Raw genomic sequence first — 6,066 nt, forward strand, 5'->3', positions numbered from 1 at the left:
CTCGATTGGCATAAATCAGTTGTAAAGAAAGTTGTAATTGGGGATATTTGGAGAATGATTAGATATTTTATGTTGTTAAAGGAATCCTATCATTTTAGATGTAGAAATGGTATTATGGTAATATGTTTTTAAAAGGAATCCTTATATTTTAGAGATATACATTATATTCATCACTATTTCTGTGTATTATATTAAGTATTTCTGTATAACAAATTACCACAAAATTAAAGGCTAAAAAGCACCCTTTATTATCTCATAGTTTCTGTGGATCAGCCACAGGCATAGTTTTGTGGACCCAGCTTAGTTGGGTCCTTAGCAAGGTTGTAAACAAAGTGTTTGCCAGGGACTAGGTCTCATCTGAGATTTAACTGGAGAAAGGTACACTTTCAAGTTCACATTGTTGTTGACAGGATTCAGTTCCTTCACAGGCTACGAGACTGAGAGTCTCAGTCTCTTGTTGGCTCTCAGCCAGAGGCTACCCTCAGTTCCTTGCCACATGGCCCTTTCCACAGGGAAGCTCACAACCTGACTCCTTTTACCTTCCAAGCCAGCAAGGGAGAAAGTTTCTATGCAAAATAGACATTACTATCTTCTGTTTTGTAATCATGTGAACATAATCATATTTTGCCATGTCCTATTGATTAGAAGTAAGCCACAGGAGTTGGGAGCAGGGCTCGGGGTTCTGTGGCCATGTGGGTGAGTCAGGTACTGGTGGAGTCACGTTGGCCTTCAGAATCCTGATATAGGCACTGCTACTTTCCCCTGACCATGCCATGTTCCTCACCTGGTCTGAGTATGACAGAGGCGTGAATATTTTTTCTCCTGAAGAAAGATTATTTTAAGTGGAATATGCTATTGAGGCTATCAAACTTGGTTCTACAGGCATTGGGATCTAGACATTAGAGGGTGTGTGCCTAGCTGTGGAGAAGAGAATTACCTCTCCACTCATGGAGCCCAGCAGCATTGAGAAAATTGTAGAGATTAATGCTCACATAGGTTGTGCCATGAATGGGCTAATTGCTGATGCTAAGACCTTAATTGATAAAGCTAGAGTGGAGACACAGAACTATTGGTTCACCTACAGTGAGGCAATCACAGTGGAGAGTGTGACCCAGGTTGTGTCCAATCTGTCCCTACAGTTTGGAGTAACGCTGCTATTTGGAGAAGTTGATGAGAAAGCACCCCAGCTTTTTCATATGGACCCATCTAGGTCCCTTGTATATTGTGATGATTAAGCAATTGGCTTTGCTTCAGAGGGTGTCCAGAATTCTTTGCAAGAAGTTTACCAGAAGTCTATGACCTTGAAAGAAGCCATCAAATCTTCACTCATCATTCTCAAACAAGTAATGGAGGAGAAACTGAATGCAACTAACATAGAGCTAGCCACAGTGCAGCCTGGCCAGGACTTCCACATGTTCACAAAGGAAGAACTTGAAGAGGTTATCGAGGACATTTGAGGAAGCATGATCCTCAGAACTTTTTGGACAATTTTTCTTCCAATTGCCCTCAAAATTTATTTCTAGTTCCTGTTTCTTGGAAAATCTCTAACTTATTTGCATTTTTAAAAATGATCTCTGTATATAAAGGCCATTCTGAAATAAAGAGAATTTTAAAATATTGGTTAATAATAAAAAAATAAAAGAAGTAAGTCACAGGTCTCACTCACATTCAAAGGAGAGTGATCACACAAGGGCACGAACACCAGGAGGCATGAATCACAGCAGCTACATTAGCGTCTGTCCCGCACACATGCTAATTTTTCTTTTTATGGATGACATAAATTATGACTGGGATTTACTTTAAAATAATACAGTTACAAGAGGACATAGAAGATATATATTAAGCAAATTTGACCATCAATTGTACATTGTTGAAGCTGGTGATTGATACACTTGTTACACTTTTTGTCTTTTGCATATGTATCCTAATATTCAGGAAAAAAACCAAAACAGTATCTACAAATAATATGGAAGAAGGTTATCAGAACCAGGAGGGATTAGGAGAAGTATGAGATGCCCTAAGAACCCTTAGAGAGGGAGAGGGTGGACTACAATGTGGACCACTGTCCATGGGGTGCAGCAGTGCTCCAGAATGTATTCGCCAGATGCAGTGGATGTGCCGTGATGATGGAAGGGGTTGTTGATGTGGGATGGGTGGGGGAGGGGTGGGGGGTATATGGGGACCTCATATTTTTTTAATGTAACATTTAAAAGAAAATAAAGAAGAAGAAGAAAAAAAGATCATTGGTAAAATTTAAGAACTTGGAATAATAGAAAGAAAAAAAAAAGAACACTTAGAGATACAAAGAAGGACTCTGGATTTCCTGGTGTACACGAGGTGGACATTTGAGCAAATTTTCACTTATGTTAAAAGACAAGATGTCTTCAGCAAGTTGGAGAGATTAGGACTATTTAGGGGCTGACATTTAGGTTGTACAGAATTACAGAGAATTCATGAAAAGTATTTGGTATACCATAGGTGTAGCAATTGGTTGTTCTCTTTACCAGATACCTATGAGGCACTATTGAAGGCATAGAAGTAAACCCATGCACCTCCTCTTCTCAGAGAATTTGTGCTTGTTCTTTCTTTTTCTTTCTCTTTCTGCCAGTGCCCAGGCCATATATTGTTTTTATATGCCCTTTAGGATATATATAACATTAAATCTACTGTATAAATTTAGTATTAATTGACTATATGTAAAAATATCAGAAGTGACTTTTTTTAACTTTTTAAATTGAGTTTTATCATTATACATGAACACCCATAAACAATAAGTGTGTAATAAAGGTTGTGAACTTACAAAACAAACATGCATAACATCATCCAGGGCTCAAAAACACCACTCCACCACCGCCTCGCATTGTGGTGGAACCATTGTTACAAACTATGAAAGAGCATCATTAAAATATTACTACTAACTACAGCCCATATTTACACTAGGAAGTGACTTTTAGTAACTCTCTCTCAGATCTCTGACCTTCTCATTAAGATAACAAAAAGTAACAAAGCTGAAAGTTAATAATAAACTCTGAAACCCCAAATTGCCCCCTCGGTCCTTTCTTGGAAGAACAACAGAAGGGATCCAGATGGCAGTTAGCCCACAATCACTACAATGAAAAGTGCTTTAATTAGTAGTAAAAACCTACCAGTAGAAGAGGAAATGTTATAGATATTCCTTAGAAAGCCAGAGTTAGGAGAGGCAAGAAGAAGAGAGGTGTGACCTTTGCTTGGCTGCTGAAATCCCTCTTATATTGGCAAGAACACAAACATGGGCAATTAGAGGAAATGCATGCTGTAGTGCTTGTTGTTATTCCTGTAGGTGCCTCTTAGCTTGCTGCACTTATCTCATTAATAGGTGATGAGAGAGAATACCCTGTTCCGGTCTTGCACATCCTGGAAATGATGCGCTCCCGGAAATGCACTGGGTGCTGAGAAAGTGATCCAAACAAGAAGTCAGATACATTCTGCTGTCATCAGAATCACTGCTATTTTGCATTTATCTTCATTTACTCAAGGTGAGAGCCAGAGAGAGTCAGATGATGGGAACAGAGGAGATCATGTCCCCATTTTGTGAAGCAATGCCATCAGAGCCCAAGGGACCCAAAAGTGAGTCAAATTTCATTGACAAACTCAGTTTGGTTTCTCAGATTTGTTCAATCACGTGTGGAAAAATGAAACAGAAAAGAGTCTATGATGATCTAGAAGGAATTATTTAATGCCTCTGCAAACTAAGTGTTCAACCTGGGGATAGGAGAGAATTTGGTGGAGAGTTCATAACATCTCTTTTTCTGTTTTCATCCCTAATCTTCCCTCCTCCCCACATACACATGCACACAAATGCACACTTTACTTTTTAGCATGAAATAAACATGCACAAACAAAACAATAGTGATATAGCATGATCTCCCTGATATGAAATAATCAGAATAAGCACATTCATAAGTCAGATTCTAGATTAAAATTACCAGGGGTCATAGTGTTCGGAATAGAGAATAGGAAGTTTATGTTTGATTGATTGAGTTTCTGATTGGAATAATGGAAAAGTTTTGTTAACAGATGGTGGTGATGGTAGCAAAACATTGTGGATGTAATTAGCACCATTGAATTATATATTTGAATGTGGTTAAAAGTGGAAATTTTAGGTTATATATATGTTATTACAATAAAAAACAAACATAGCAGTATATGACACAAACAGTGAACCTCAGTATAAACTATGGGCTATAATTATATCATAATAATATTATTTTATCAATTGTAATTAAGGTACCACAGTAATGCAAAGTGTTAGTAATAGGGAAAATGGGGGGAGGGGGAATATGGGAACTCTATATTTTTTTCATGATTTTTCTGTAAACCTACAACTTTTCTAAGAACTAATTTATAACAAAATATCATTGAAAAATTATTCCCAGTCACAAGAAGGCTAATTTTGTAGTCAAACAACCACCCTCATGGTGTGACTTAAGGGAATGTTGGGTAAAACCCTTGCTCAAAATATCTATCTTAATGATTATTAGTTAATAATTCGAGTTTTACTCTTAAGGTCTTAATAAAGTCTTTCTGGCCTCAAGTTTTTCTGTGCCAAAACTGGGAGAGCTGTCTTTACATCTTTTATGATATATCTTTGTCAATTATCAGCTGAAAGCAAGACCATGAAAGAAACAAATTGGGATGACTGAGGGGCCCAATGAGAGCTGATCAAAAGTCAGACAGGTGGAGCGCAAACAGACTCGTCCTCAAAGTCTGTAGCTCTCTTCTTCTCTTGTGCTCCACTCTACAGTAGAACCTAAGTCCTTAGAAAACCTGGCATTCCCCAGCATAAAACTTGACTTTCATTGGTTTCATCTGTTTATACTCGCTATTGTTTGACCACAGAGCAGGATTTCTCTGGGGACCAAGTCATGAGTCTTTGCTCCTGGCCCAGAAACTTCTTAGGATGTTGACAGTCCCTGAGCAGTACAAACAGTAGATGCTTCTACTTCCGCACATTCACCCCTATTCCAGTGTTGTAACCAGTTTAAATGATTACCAGGAAGATCAAAGGAAGACACTTGTTACTAAAGGGCAATATGATGTGTGGTGTGGAAGAAAAAGGGCTGTACTTTACAAGAGGAGGTAGGAGCAGGCGTTTATAGAAGAAAGCATATTTCTATTCAGGTCTATTTTACTACCAGTTAATAAAATCTGGCTTATTTCACTCAACATGACATCTTCAAGGTACATCCAACTTGTTGCATATATCAGAACTTCATTCCTTTTTAAGGTTGACTAATATTCCAGTGCATGTATGTATCAATTTTGTTTGTGCATTCCTCTGTTGATAGACACTTATGTTGCTTCCATCTTTCAGAAATTGTCAATAATGCCATTATGAGCATCAATGTGCAAATATCTGTTGGAGTTCCTGCTTTCAATTCTTTGGGGGTATATGCAGAGCTTTCAGAATTCTCTTTATCTTTGACATTAGACAGATTGATTATAACATAACAGTATGGATGTATTTGGGTATATCCTGTTTGGAGTTTGTTGAGCATCTTGGTTATGTATATTCATGTCTTCCATTAAATGTGGTAAGTTTTCAGCCATTAATTTTTTGGTTATTATCTCTGGCCTTTCCTTTCTTTCATCTCCTGGGATTCTGACAATGCATATATTGGTATACATGATGGTCCCACAGGTTACTGAGACACTGATTGCTTTTCTTCATTCTTTCTTATTTTTTCTCCTCAGACTGGATAATTTCAATGATCTAATCTTCAAGTTCACAGATTATTCTGCCAGCTCCAATCTACAGTTGAACCCCTTTAGGGAACTAAAAATTTCTGTTTCTATGGTCTTCAGCTCTGTTGGCTCCTTTTCATAATTTCCATTTCCGTCCTGATATTCTCTTTTTTGTTTATCTATCATTTTCCTGATTTCCTTTATTCATTGTCCATGTTTTCCTTTTGCTCTTTCATCATATTTTGGACTTAAAAAAAAAGTCTGTGGAAGGTCCCAGGTCTGATGCTCCTCACTGTGGGTTTGTTTTACTCTAATCTTCTCTTTTGCCTGGGCCTTTCCTTC

At 37.7% G+C, this 6,066-nt stretch overlaps 1 pseudogene; it reads left to right on the forward strand.

Annotated features, from left to right (window-relative positions):
- The first annotated feature begins 773 nt into the window (after positions 1 to 773).
- LOC101416480 (proteasome subunit alpha type-5 pseudogene) lies at positions 774 to 1,485 on the forward strand (annotated as a pseudogene).
- Positions 1,486 to 6,066: the final 4,581 nt, after the last annotated feature.

Source organism: Dasypus novemcinctus, chromosome 13 (genome assembly GCF_030445035.2).
Source record: "Dasypus novemcinctus isolate mDasNov1 chromosome 13, mDasNov1.1.hap2, whole genome shotgun sequence".
NCBI lineage: Eukaryota > Metazoa > Chordata > Mammalia > Cingulata > Dasypodidae > Dasypus > Dasypus novemcinctus.